Raw genomic sequence first — 15616 nt, forward strand, 5'->3', positions numbered from 1 at the left:
TTGGCAAACGGTATGTACCGACTAGACCAACCAAATAATCTAATTTATGAATCAAAATCACTACTACAGTCACACAGTGTAGACTTGTGGGTTAAAAGACTAAGTCATTTGCATTTTGAAACTATGCATGCACTTCGCAAATGCCTGGCTACTGGAATTTCATTTGAGAGAGCAGTTACTACTTCTTGTGCTATCTGCTTAAAGGGCAAACAAACGAGACTCCCTTTTTCACGATTTCGCTCAAGAACCAACCAAATTCTAGAGCTAGTTCACTCAGATCGTGTGGGCTGATGCAAAATTTGTCATTTGGAGTAGTCAAATACTTCCTTACTTAATAGATGACTATCCCAAGAGACTATTTGTATATACTGTAAGGGTCTAAGGGCTGCATGCAGCCGTACAGTACATAACACGCACTAGCCAGCTGACCTGTCTGGAATGCTGACAATTTTCTTTACACATGTGTGCGCCCGTAGTGCGACGCAGGAGTAAGCCACTGGCCGCCGTCCATAGCAAAGATGTCTCTTTTTCTTAGCTCACCATGGAGCCTTTCGATACGACCGCAATTAGGATGACAGGCACAGTGATGATGGGTGTATGTAGTGTGCTAGTTTTATAATCAGTGTTTGTCAATAAAACTGTTTGAACTTACTTCTCGGTTTTCGCGTATTGCCATACCTCAAGGACCCACAGCTTACAGATTCTGTCAAATATTTCGTCTAATTATCATCTGGGGCAACAACACAAACAACCTCCTTATAATACTTTCAGAAATAAAAATCATGTACCACAGCTGATTGGCGACTTTAAAAATCTAGTTGAAAGGCACACTGGAACAAGGATCTGCTCTCTATGGCACAAAATATGTGCATGATAAACTGATAAATTTTTTCAGTCAAGTAGGGATCTGATATCAGACCACAGCACAATGTACACAAGAACAAAACGCAGTAGCTGAGCATTATATTCATACAATAGTAGAAAATGCAAGTCGCCTTTTCTTCGAAGCAAATTTGCCAAATAAATTCTGGGCAGAAGCAGTCTCCACTGCTATCTATTTAATTAACAGATCTCCGCCTAAGACACTAAGAAGGAAGACTGAAGAAGAAGCTTGGACAAACAAGCAGCCAGATCTTCGATATCTCGGAATATTTGGAAGCAAGGCCTATGTTCACATTTCGAAAGCCAACCGATGAAAATGGAACAGAAAAATATTCAGTGTATCTTGGTAGGATAACGTGAAGAATCAAAAGCTTACAGGCTTTTTGAACCTAACTGCCAGAGACTTACACAAACGAGGGACTTTATTTTTGATGAAAGTACTTCTAAACACTATAAAGAAGAAACTGAGTTGCAGCAACCAGATCGATTGTTCTTCCCATTGATGGAAAATAAGCAAAGTGAAATAATGACTGAAGTCGAAACATCTGAACCCAAATGTGAGACTATCAAATTAAATAATAGTAGGAACCAAACCCAGATAATGCAAATAATAATGAAGAGCAACTGCAGCAACCTGAGTCAATACGAAAGTCATCCAGATATCTGAAGCCAAAGAGACTACATGACTTTGTACCTTATCGGTCTAAACAGTCATCCAATTCCAATCCTTTGTCACTGGAAGAAGCAATAATGTCAGGCAATGCTGAAAACTGGCTGAATGCAATACAAGAAGAGGTACAATCGCACAGAGAGAACCACACATCGGAGTCTGCTGTTTCACCTTCTGATAAGAAATCAAAAAATGTGAAATAGAGGTTTAAAAGAAAGAAAGAAAGATAATAAGGGACACATTGTAGACTGTAAAGCATGGCCAAGAATAAAAGCTTGTGCTGAAAAGCAAGGCCTGCATTATAATGAAACATATGCACAAGTTATGAGTTATATGAGTAACTCATTAAGCTATTTATTTGGTATTGCTGCTAAACATGATCTTCACGTTGATCATCTACATGTTGTCATGGCTTTGTTACGACGTAACTGACATGAAGAGCTTTACATGAAAATTCCAGAAGTAGATCCTGGTTTTAAAAGTTTAAAAAATGGCAGTATATGAATTAAAGGAAGGTGTTTGATGCTGAGACTTGACATTAGACAGCATACTGTCAAATCTAAACTTCAAGAGATCAGCAATGACTCTTGTGTCTATTACAAAAAATCAGGGTTCAGACATTTTAATAGTTGCTGTTTATGTAGATTATATGCTACAACAGAAAGAAGGATTGAAAAACAGTTTCAGAGAAAAATTTAAGCTGAAAGGTCTTGGTGAATCGACAAATTGTGTCGGTATCCGAAATACTAGGAAGCGCAATGAAGGTTATCTATCGATAGACCAGACACACTATGTTGAACAGACTCTCAACAGATTTAATATGAAAGAGCGTAACCTAATATCCACGCCACTGGACAGTAACCAGATGCTCACTCATGACGTGAGTCTCAGAACAGAATCGGAACAAAGAACTATATAGAACACATCCTATCGTGAAGCAGGAGGAAGTTTAATGTATGCTCAGTTTAGGATTAAGGCCAGACCTACGCTATTCGGTCGGAATTGTAAGTCGTTTTTGTAAAAATACAGGCATGCAACACTGGCAAACAGTCAAAAGAATCTTTGATTTCTAAAAGAGACCAAGAATACTGTTTTGTAAAGCAGAGGAATGGAGCATAATGGGTTATTGTGATGCAGACTGGGATGGAGATTCCGGAGATGGAAAGTCAACAACTGGATATCTCTTTAAATCTCAAGGGACAGTAACATCCTAGCAGAGTAAAAAATGTCCAACTGTAGCCTTATCCACAACTGAGGCCGAATATATATCCCTGACCTCAGCATGTCAGAAGGCTCTGTGGCTTCAAAAGTCAGACAATGAAATATCTCCAGATCCCAAGAAGGAGCCTATCAAATTATTATGTGAAAACAAAGTAGCAGCCGACTTATCTAAGCCTAGTGGCTACAAGAGTGGAACCAAACATACAGACGCAAGACACCACTTTATAAGAGAAAAATTGAGTCACCCAAGTCACTGTGGAGCACATGTCTTCAGACCAAATGCTGGCATACATGATGGGATAACTTGTGTCAAAGTACCGCCATCATATGTTGCTAGAAGAATTTGGACTGAAAATGTGATTTTTTTTGTAGGCATGATTCTAGTAGAGTGTGAGAATTAGTAATCTATGCCTAGACTGCGTATATATATATTTTGCTTTGCCATGGACACTATCATTCTTTGCTGGCCAGTGTGACCGTGTGGTTCTAGGTGCTTCAGTTTGGACCCGCGTGACCGCTACAGTTGCAGGCTCGAATACTGCCTCGGGCATGGATGTGTGTGATTTCCTTAGGTTAGTTAGGTTTAAGTAGTTCTAAGTTATAGGGGACTGATGACCTTAGAAGTTAAGTGCCATTGTGCTCAGAGCCATTTGAACCATTTGAACTATCATTCTTTCTCCTGTTGAGTGTATAATACAACAGTTTGTGTAACTGTGTTTGATGTGTTAATGTGTGCAATAAATCTTACAGTTTCAGTAAGATACTGCCAGCAAATTACGCTGCTGACGAATTCACATCAGAGTGTTTGTTGATGGCACAAGTATAAAAATATAAATTAACCATTTCAAAGCGTCTTTTTTAAAAAGTTCTTTCATAGAAGAAAACTTACTCGTTATCATGTAACTGAAACGATGCCATCAACATTAGCACTAGTAGGAAAACAGTGTAATTTGTAGTTATCACACACAGCAAATATTAAAAAGCCCTGATTGAACCAATTTTTATGCTAACAGTCTGAATAAAAGTGCAGTCGACAAAACCAATGACAGAAATTGAAGTGAGTGAGAACACTCAGCCATGAAACTTCCTGGCATATTAAAACTGTGTGCCCCACTGAGACTCGAACTCGGGACCTTTGCCTTTCGCAGGCAAGTGCTCTACCATCTGAGCTACCGAAGCACGACTCACGTCCAGTACTCACAGCTTTACTTCTGCCAGTATCTTGTCTCCTACTTTCCAAACTTTACAGAAGCTCTCCTGCGAATCTTGCAGAACTAGCACTCCTGAAAGAAAGGATACTGCGGAGACATGGCTTAGCCACAGCCTGGGGGATGTTTCCAGAATAATATTTTCACTCTGCAGCGGAGTGTGCGCTGATATGAAACTTCCTGGCAGATTGAAACTGTGTGCCCGACCGAGACTCGAACTCGGGACCTTTGCCTTTCGCGGGCAAGTGCTCTACCATCTGAGCTACCGAAGCACGACTCACGCCCAGTACTCACAGCTTTACTTCAGCTGATGACCTCAGAAGTTAAGTCCCATAGTGCTCAGAGCCATTTTTTTAGACTTCTCTTGGCCGAGAATGCCCTTTTTGCCATTGCTAGTCTGCTTTTGACGTCCTCCTTGCTCCATCCATCATTGCTTAGTTTACTGCCTAGGTAGCAGAATTCCTTAACTTCATCTACTTTGTAACCATCAATCCTCATTTTAAGTTTCTCGCTGTTCTCATTTCTACTACTTCTCATTACCTTTGACTTTCTTTGATTTACTCTCACTACGTATTTTGTACTCATTAGACCATTATGTTTAGCAGACCATGTAATTCTTCTTCACTTTCCCTCAAGATATCAATGTCATCAGCGAATTGTATCATTGGTATCCTTTCACCTTGAATTTTAATTCCACTCCTGAATCTTTCATTTCCCTCGTTGCTCCCTCGATGTACAGATTGAACAGTAGGGGCAAAAGGCTACATCCTTGTCTCACACCCATTTTAATATGAACACTTCGTTTTTGGTCGTCCACTCTTATTATTCCCTCTTGGCTGTTGTACATATTGTATATGACCTGTCTCTCCCTATACCTTACCCCTAGTTTTTTCTGAATTTCGTACATGTTGCGCATTTTTACATTGTCGAACGATTTTTCCAGATCGATAAATCCTATGAACGTGTCTTGATTTTTCTTTATATTCCCATAGTTATTTTCTTTGATGGTTTTTTCTCTAATAATAATTCTCTTCTTGTATCTAATATCACATATTGTATTACAATACAAAGTCTAAATTATTAACATGGGTATCTAAAACATCTAAGCCTTGCACAAAAAGTTGTACATTATTCTGCCAGAAAATTCAATTTTCTTCCATGGGATATAAGAGTTCGCATTAATGTTTTGCTTGATTTAAATATATGGAAAAGTGCTTGTGTAGGCTTGATGAGTACTTGCAGATAATCTAACGACTCTTTTTGTACATCCATATTGTCATCTTTATTTTAAGTTTTGAGATTTTCTATTTTTAATGTGTTAGTCAAAATATGTCTTACTTGTTTCTGTTTATGTAGCTGGAACAGTTTAAATTCCTACCCACGAATTTATTGGCATTTATGTATGATGCTCACAATAAGAACTGTTATATTGTCTCTTCACAGAAGGGTTATCCATAAACACTTAGTTCATTAATTTACCTGAAGAGAAATTAAATGGTGAAAAACCACTCATGCAACAGAGGTCAGAACAAATTGCCTGATACAACAATTGGAGGATTAACAGGGATGCATAACTGAGTGATAACTAGAGTCTAGATTTTGTGTAATTACATATTCTGTTCCTTTATATGGAGTTATAATTACATTACAGAGATCCTTATTTCAAAATTTTAAATTACACATTTCGGCATATTTTGAAGTATAATATATATTTCACACTATACACATAATTTGAGGTAATGTGATATTACTGCAGTATTAATATGCATTTTTGTAAGTCCCATATATTTTCGTTACATAGCAATAAAAGAGAAAAATCAAATTTTTACTATTGTGTTTCTCATAAGGTCGCCAATCTTGATACAATTAAAGCTAAAATGGAAAAGTTTAATGCAGACAACAATGAGTCATTTTAAACACATTGTTTTCTTGTTCTCAGATGATTCACAGTGTGTAACAGTCAACTGCATTTAAGCTACCCAAGGTACCAGTTATGTCTTCGTTGTCATCAAGGTTAAAATATAGATTTCTATTGACAGTGCTTTAACCACTGACAATAAAATAGTTCTCTGCCAAATTTGTGATAAAGATATAGGATGTTGGATAAAGTCTCAAACTGGACGAACTTTAAATGGTTCATATGGCTCTGAGCACTATAGGACTTAACATTTGAGGTCATCAGTCCCCTATAACTTAGGACTACTTAAGCCTAATCAACCTAAGGACATCACACACATCCATGCCCAATGCAGGATTCGAACCTGCGATTGTAGCGGTCATGCGCGGTTCCAGACTGAAGCACCTAGAACCGCTCGGCCACACTGGCTGGCGGACGAACTTTACAAAGAACAAAAAACTCTTCATATTAGGAATGAACGATGGATTTCTTCAAAGAAACAGGTTCTACTAACACAGTTGCAGGGACAGCCTACATAAACTAATAGTGCGTTTTACAGAGAATTGTGCTATGCATTTGTTATGGAAATTCTGCAATACAACATTCCTGATGAATCCTTTCTCAAGAAAGCCTTATCTGGATTCTTGCTATGTTGACACATTAGAAAAATAGGCATGGTTGACATTGGCAAACCTTCTATATAAATTTCTGCTGATGAGACAATGGATGCTGTAAGCCATGTCATCCCTAATCTAATTGTTGGCAAGTTGGACTCTGAGGCTGCGTCTAAGCTGTATTTAATTTATTTTAAACCTTTCATGGTGACAAAAGGTTCAATAATCCCTAGATCAGTGATCATAAAATTCTTTTGTTCAAGAGCCAATACTGACATTGTGGGATGACATCTGGGACCTCATATGTAGCGATCTTATCATTAATTGGTAGCCTACATAAATCGATATGTAATGAGTCCCCAGTAGACTAGCTATAGTAAGAGTGCAATACGTTGCCTGCTCCCATCCAAGTAGTGGCTTTTAGAAGCTGGAATTCTTTGAAACACTTCCTTTCACCTCTCTCAGGTTGTTGCCACCTTCAGCGACACCAAAATTATGACTATGTAATTGCCTGATGAAGTGTTATTGTGTTATCTCTGTGAGTGGATGATTAATTGTTTAGTAATACTAATTGTACTTACATTTAAATCCATTAAATCCATTATGTAATATGGGATAGGATCATAAATGTTTACTAAATGTTGGAATTTCATTTTCCTTCTACTCATTGCTTTGTATTAAAACATCTTAATTTAATTTGATATTCCTTGTTACAAATATGCATGGTATTTGAAGATGACCATCTCTATAATGTACATTTATGAACCTGTCTTACTTACGATTGAAATTTGTACCATGGTGCTGATTGCTATGAGGCACACATGACCCTGAGTTATGAGCACTGGAAGGAGAACAAGAAAACATTCTCCCTATCATGTCCTCTCAACTGCAATGACAAATCTCCAAATCTCTCTGCCACTGCACCCAGATTCACCCTAAGTGGCAAAGTCTGTTTAACGCAGCATCAAAAATACAGTCTTAAGAACCTCTTAAAGCTAACATTTTTTGATTCTGCTGTTAGTTCCTAGATACACATTATCATAAAACACAGCTGAGAACTGCAGGCCACATGAATACTTGATTCAGGCCGCATGCAGGCTTCAGTTTGACGACCGTTGTGCTAGATTAATTAATGTTGGACTTCAAGTACTATGGCCAGATGGCATAAAAGAAGGTAGGATCCTACTGCCTTATACAGATGCAGCTCCACACATATTGAAATAGGGGAAATCATTTACTGTATTTCATCCAAACATAGGGCATGTTGTATGTACAGCTCATGCATTGCAACAAGTGATAGAGACAGTCAGACATCAGTTCTCATAAGTAAATACACCGATATCAGCAATGAGGATTGTTTTCATGGAATGTCCTTATGTGTGCAACGCTACAAGGAGTAGCTACCTGATGTTCTTCTGCCTGCAGAGCCAGTGAGAACAAGGTGGGCGTGTATTTCTATGGTAAGCACTTTAAATTGTGATGTCAGCGATGGAGAACTTTTCTTCTGATCCTGGAGTGCCCGTGGGTAAATCCTTGTCAGCTTTCGAGAGTTATAAAGTGCTCAGTTTTGTTTCATATATCGCAAGTCGCTTCCCATCAGTATCAAGGCTGGAGACTTCAAGTATGCCTCTCCAAGAGGCTGTAGGAATAATGTCAGAGGCAGTTCGGAAGGTTAGTGTTGTATCAGGTGAAGTGGGCGGTATAGTTTCCAATAAACTGCAATCTATACTGAATAAGAACCCTGTATATTCGAAGCTTGTTATTTTGTCTATCTTATTTAATGGTGAAATTGTAGAAGCCCCTGAGAATATTATTCCTAGCACAATCCCTTTGCACAAATCAGCACCATAGGTCTCTTGTGAAGTGAGCGATCTTTCTCAGTCCATAAAAACATGTTGTGAGACAGAAGACTGTGCACAGCAACTGAACATTTGGAAAAATGTATTATAATTAATTGTGCATTCTGTTCAAGTCTGACTTAAGTGCTTCAATTGGAGACACTTGCACTTCCGTACTCAGAAGTTAACTGATTAAGAATTAATAAAGATCTTTGACTAGCCTACCTGTGAACTTATTTTTCTAGGAAAAAAAGAAAAATTTTGGATTTTATATGTAACTGCTTCGTAACATATTTATTTAAATGTTTCACCTATTTTGGTTACATGTTTGTGTCGATATTTCTTAATTAGATACTGTATAAAGTTCGGACTCTAGCAGCACACTGTGCACTCGAAGTTCATCCATGTATATTCGACCTGTTAACATTATCGGCTCTCACGTGCTATATAGTCATTCATACTCGGCAATCCCTTTTATATGACCTGATAACACTTTGCAGTAACACAACACGACTCTGGTAGAGGTTGGTACACCAGCAAATAAACAGCAAGCTAATCTTGTAAAAACATGGTATATTCTTGACGTCCTATATCCTCCAGTTCCTTTGGTGTACATTAGTTTCAACAAATATCCAAAGCTACACGTGGCACTCATCAGACTCCACAGAGCCTATTTGACCGATGATAATTGAGAGAGACAGGACACTTCCCTGTTACCTTCACTCTTTTACCTTTATCTTCAGTTTCGTACAATCTGTATCGCAGTTTTCATTTGTATCTTTTGAACAGTGAGTGATCATTCGTCTCAGTCTAGTCAAGTTCCAGATGCCTCCTGCATCACATCACCACAGAAGCAAGTTACATATTTAACTTTTACTGTGTTTTCTCATAGTTTAATTCTTAAATTCCTTATGTGTGTTTGTATTTAAGAGTATAATGTCGCATTTAAGTAACTGTAAAGTGTAGTTTCGCGCAGTCTGTAGTGCAGTCGTCATGTGTTTGTTTTGAATGCCCAGTGACAATTCGTCTCAGCCTAGTCAAGGTTCCAGCTGCCTCCTGTATCACCCAAACACAGCAGAAAGTTACATATTTAGCTTTTTCTGTGTTTTTTTCCATAGATTAGTTCTAAAATTCCTTGTATTTTGCTGTTTAAGAGGTCTAATCTCCCGTTTTAGTAACTGTAAAGTGTAGATTTGTGCAGTCTGTTGCACTGTTGTCAGTTCTTTCGGATGGCCAGTTGCACAACCTGGTAAGGTTTCAGCCTCCATAGGTGACATATCAGGACTGCAGCACGTTACATAGTTAGCTTCCTCTGTGTATTTTTATAGTTAATTTTTAAGTTAGTAGTGGTTAGAAATTGTGTTGCTACGTGCTGATGCAGAAGGGGCTGGCAGCCGTTCGTAAACAGCTGAAGACATTTTTGACCATGGGCAGCCATCTTCAGGGTGATACCTCGAGGAATAGCAGTGGTGGAGATTCTCATACTTTGCATGGGACACCTCAGGTGTCACATGTTTCCCCCACAGGCTTTGCTGCCATGCTACCTCACAAATGTGCTGCATCCAGCCTCACCACAAGGTGAATGGTGGATGTAAAGCATTTGCATTCGAATTGCTCATGGTGGAGAGCCAATGTGGAGACTTCCCCTCTGGCCTCACCCATTTACCCTGTGAGTGAACAGTAGGTTGCTCATTCAGCAGGGTTTGAACAACTACACAGGAGGAAGAGTGTGTGAGTCATCAGGATCTCCAACGTTAGGTATATTATGGAACACTTCAGAGAAATAGTCACCAGGGCAGAAAGAAATCCAATATGGATTTGGTATGACTGTTGGGGACCTCATCCAAGATATGAAGGAGTCCCTGTTGTGACTATCGAGCATACAGGATGCAATCATCTGTAATTTGTGGCTAAAGACAGCGCCAATGACATCTGTCAAATGGATGCTGGAGCCATCCTCAGTTCTTACAGTTGGCTGCGAAAGTGGTGAAGACTGCTGGACTCATGTGCATGGTAAAACTAGAGTTCACTATTTGCAGCGTCGTTTCCAGAACTGATCAAGGCTCTTTGATTTGGTGCCAAGTGTAGGGTCTCAATCAAAGGCTCCACCACTTCTGTGACAGTCTGCAGTTTTCTGGACCGACGCTATTAGGTGGAGAATTATAGGCCTCACCTTGACAAATCAGGGGTGCACTACACAAAGGAAGCAGCTAATCATGTACCACAGTACTTGTGGAGTGCACATGGAGATTTTTATGTTAGGTGGTAGCTTAAGGCTCTCTGATGAACACTCATCAGTTGATACAGAGAGAGCGAAATCAGAGAGCGAACTCAGACCATGTACAAAGTAAGGACATTTTGACAGTCAAGTGTTAACAATAAGTTGTGGAAATATTTGTAAAAAAAGTCCTGAATTTACTGCCCTCAAGGAAAGCTGTCATGCACAAAATATACTCGTAAATGAGAGCTGGGCAAAACACTATGTAAGAAGCTCTGAAATATTTAGCGAGGCATGGAATGTATAGTGAAAAGACAGAATAGACGCCATAAGAGGGGAGTCTTCAATGTAGTTCACAAATGTATTTTTTTTATCGAGGTCGAAGTTGAGTCTGAATGTGAAGTTAGCTGGATATGTGTAACAGGTCTAGGTGAAATCAAGTTAATTATCGAATTTTTTACAGGCCAATTCCGCCATGACATTTTTAGACTCATTCAAGGAAAGTAGTAGTCTATAAATACCCAGAACATGCATTAGTAGTTGGAGTGAACTTTACCTACCGAGTATAGATTGTATTCGTTGTATGTGGTATGGACAGGCAGTCCTGCGAAGTACTTTCGAGCACATTTTCCGAAAACTGTCTTGAGCAGCTAGTTTGAATGCTCACAAACAGTGGAAATGTTTTAGACCTTGTAGCTATAAACAGGCCCGACCTTATCGACAGTGTCAGTTCAGATATAGCGCTTACTGAACAAGATGTCATGTGCTGTTGCGATGTGCTGGAGTGGAGAAGAGTTTGTACCTCTTTAATTCAGACGAATTTTGCTTGAAAACGAGACATGCACTCGACCCTCTCCTTATCTAGCAACTAATTAATTATGCACACAACGGTAACAGAAGGGAATGACGGTGGACCCTGCTAGTTGTTAAAATAAGGAGTGCACACTCACAATAGTTTAATAAAAATCTTAATCTACTCAAAAAAGAGAACTTTATTATAATAAGCAACAGGAAATGGGATTCTGCCTATATCTGCGAAATGATATGCGGATTAAATATTACAATGAGATTTATTATACAGGGTGTCTTAAAAGACTTTCCCTGATTACATAAATTGATAACTCAGGCTAGAAGAAAGATACAAATATGAAACTTGTGTTGAGTTGTTTACAACTATCAAAGCTTTTTTCTGTTTTAGGTTCGCAGTACATAAGAAGTGGATGAGGTGTAGTGCCCAAGAAGCCATGCTAACAAATCAGGAGAAGGCACAGTTTGTCTAATGGTACCATGAAACACGATCACCAACCACAATGCAGAGACACTTCCAGACAACATTTGGAAGTAATCCACCTGATGTCAAGAGCATTAAAGCCTGGTACGAGAAGTTCAAGAAAACAGGATCGGTTGCTGACCTTCTGAGGTCTGGTCGACCAAGAACCTCAGCAGACAGGGTGGAAGCTGTATGGCAGTCTTTTCTGCGAAGACCGAAAAAATCGGTGCGCAGGGCATCATGTGAATTACAGATGCCAAAAAGCTCTCTCCATGACATTTTACACAAACGCTTATTGTTTCGTGCATACAAAGTGCAAATCGTTCAGGTCTTGTTGCCCAATGACAGTACACGTCGATATGACTTGGCGGTAGAAATGCTATCATGTATTGAGGACGATGATGATTATCTCAGACGAATTGCCTTTTCCGCGACCTTTTTTGTCAGTGGAGTAGTGAATCGCCATAATGTGCGCATTTGGGGTTCACAACCCCCTGCCGAGGTCATGGAGTGCACCAGAGACAGTCCAAAGGTGAATGTTTGGTGCGCGCTATTGCACGATCGAATTATCTACATCTACATCTACATGATTACTCTGCAATTCACATTTAAGTGCTTGGCAGAGGTTTCTTCGAACCACAATCATACTATCTCTCTACCATTCCACTCCCGAGCAGTGCGCGGGAAAAACGAACACCTAAACTTTTCTGTTCGAGCTCTGATTTCTCTTATTTTATTTTGATGATCATTACTACCTATGTAGGTTGGGCTCAACAAAATATTTTCGCAATCGGAAGAGAAAGTTGGTGACTGAAATTTCGTAAATAGATCTCGCCGCGACGAAAAACGTCTTTGCTTTAATGACTTTCATCCCAACTCGCGTATCATATCTGCCACACTCTCTCCCCTATTACGTGATAATACAAAACGAGCTGCTCTTTTTTGTACCCTTTCGATGTCCTCTGTCAATCCATCCTGGTAAGGATCCCACACCACACAGGAATATTCTAACAGAGGACGAACGAGTGTAGTGTAAGCTGTCTCTTTAGTGGACTTGTTGCATCTTCTAAGTGTCCTACCAATGAAACGCAACCTTTGGCTCGCCTTCCCCACAATATTTTCTATGTGGTCTTTCCAACTGAAGTTGTTCGTAATTTTAACACCCAGGTACTTAGTTGAATTGACAGCCTTGAGAAATGTACTATTTACTGAGTAATCGAATTCCAACGGATTTCTTTAGAACTCATGTGGATCACCTTACACTTTTCGTTATTTAGCGTCAACTGCCACCTGCCACACCATACAGCAATCTTTTCTAAATCGCTTTGCAACTGATACTGGTCTTCGAATGACCTTACTAGACGGTAAATTACAGCATCATCTGCGAACAACCTAAGAGAACTGCTCAGATTGTCACCCAGGTCATTTATATAGATCAGGAACAGCAGAGGTCCCAGGACGCTTCCCTGGGGAACACCTGATATCACTTAAGTTTTACTCGATGATTTACCATCTATTACTACGAACTGCGACCTTCCTGACAGTAAATCTGACAGTAAATCACGAATCCAGTCGCTCAACTGAGACGATACCCCATAGGCCCGCAGTCTGAAAGAATAAACACCAAACATACGATAGTAGCCCAATTTCATGTTTACCCAGGTTTTTGAGTGATCTTAGCTTAAACTGGTAATTGTCATTTTAATGATAGTAATTTTTTACCAAAAAATGGGGTCTCCCATCTCCAACCACTACTGTGCTTCTATTAGCCCTTCCCCCATCTCCATCCCCACAGTCCCTTAGTGTCCCCTGTATCCTGAAACTGCAATTCTTAATATGTACCTCAATTCAATAACACCATGAAGCATCAGAGATCATTCACCAACCCCGAGGAGGATAAAAAGAAGAAAACTGTTTCATTCCTCCACTGTTTCTCGTTATTATTATTATTGTCATTTACTAATAATTTCTTTGTCTTACAGTGCAGCGAACGCCTGATGGTAACGCAGTCAACTAGCATGATATATATAAATCAAATGGTTTTCCACTGCACTTACCTGGTTTTATGGACTTTAGATTCCCACCATCTGTTTCATCCATCTTTTAGCCTGTAACACAGCAACAGTGTTCCCCTACTGGCATATCACTGTTCGATGTAAAAGAACTGTTCTTCCATGATCATGAGTTACCAGTATCAGCTACATCAGTAACACCATCCATGTGGTCACAGTGACATAACACATGCATTAACATGTTTGTATTCACATTTATGTACAGCTAAATGAGAGTGATATCAAATGTATAGGTGTGTGATGTCCTCTGGTCGTGAGTTAACAGCGTTTGAAAATCCTCAGCTTAGTGGTAAGAATGTTATGTTTTCATCATACAAATGGTGGCAGTTATGTGAGAATTTTTCAAAGGCAGCTTCTCTCTTCAACGATGAAGCTCTACCCCCTGTGTTATTAGCTTGTCATTCTGTGTGTTAGTGGCTAACCAAAAACTGTTAATATTATCAGTGATGAGAATATGTTAAAGTACACACATTTACAAGTGGTGACATTCAGACTTGGTGTACACCAGTTCAGCATTTCAGTGGGCAGTAAATGACAGAGTTTGTTGGTGGAATTATGTATATAGATGTTTTGGCAATGTTTAGTATGCTCTTCCAGAGCTGACTAATGAATGGTGCATCATCATTATTTGATGCAGATAAAGAAATGTGTGCATTCTCAAATATGTTTACATTCTCCACAATGATATCCAAAATTTAAAGAGAAAGTAAATGCACTGTAAAAAATTATTTGTACCTTATATCAAGCAAGGGTGCAGTGCTGTTGTAACGCAGTCAGCAATGTGTAGTTGCACTATGGGGAAAAATGGGTGTGTCTACATTACCAAGTGACTCTAAGCTAGATAATAGCTATGCATTTTACATGCACTTGAAGTACCGAAAATATGTGATAGGTCTTTTGTAAATAAAAATATCAAGTGAGAGTTACATGTTTGACAATTTTTTCTGGTTTCTTCACTAGATGTACAATAATTCTTAGGTGGAGAGAAATACATAGCATTGACTAGCAATTACAGAGATACATTTCTCTTTGGTAGATGCCTCGTTGACTGTATACATATTTCTTAATGAGTAGATATTAAAGAGATACATTTTACATGACTAGAAATTACTACTATGTGTCCCACAGCAGTCACATCTTTTTGATAAAATATTAGAGATTCTTATTGTACTGCAGTTACTGTCTTTCACAATATTAGAGAGAATGTTTTGATGCAATATTAGTGATTCCTTGGGATGTATCTATCGTCTTTGACCAGGGAGACAAGTAAAACAGAATATACACTCCTGGAAATTGAAATAAGAACACCGTGAATTCATTGTCCCAGGAAGGGGAAACTTTATTGACACATTCCTGGGGTCAGATACATCACATGATCACACTGACAGAACCACAGGCACATAGACACAGGCAACAGAGCATGCACAATGTCGGCACTAGTACAGTGCATATCCACCTTTCGCAGCAATGCAGGCTGCTATTCTCCCATGGAGACGATCGTAGAGATGCTGGATGTAGTCCTGTGGAACGGCTTGCCATGCCATTTCCACCTGGCGTCTCAGTTGGACCAGCGTTCGTGCTGGACGTGCAGACTGCGTGAGACGACGCTTCATCCAGTCCCAAACATGCTCAATGGGGGACAGATCCGGAGATCTTGCTGGCCAGGGTAGTTGACTTACACCTTCTAGAGCACGTTGGGTGGCACGGGATACATGCGGACGTACAT

The sequence above is a fragment of the Schistocerca piceifrons genome, chromosome 8, assembly GCF_021461385.2.
Source record: "Schistocerca piceifrons isolate TAMUIC-IGC-003096 chromosome 8, iqSchPice1.1, whole genome shotgun sequence".
NCBI classification, from domain to species: domain Eukaryota; kingdom Metazoa; phylum Arthropoda; class Insecta; order Orthoptera; family Acrididae; genus Schistocerca; species Schistocerca piceifrons.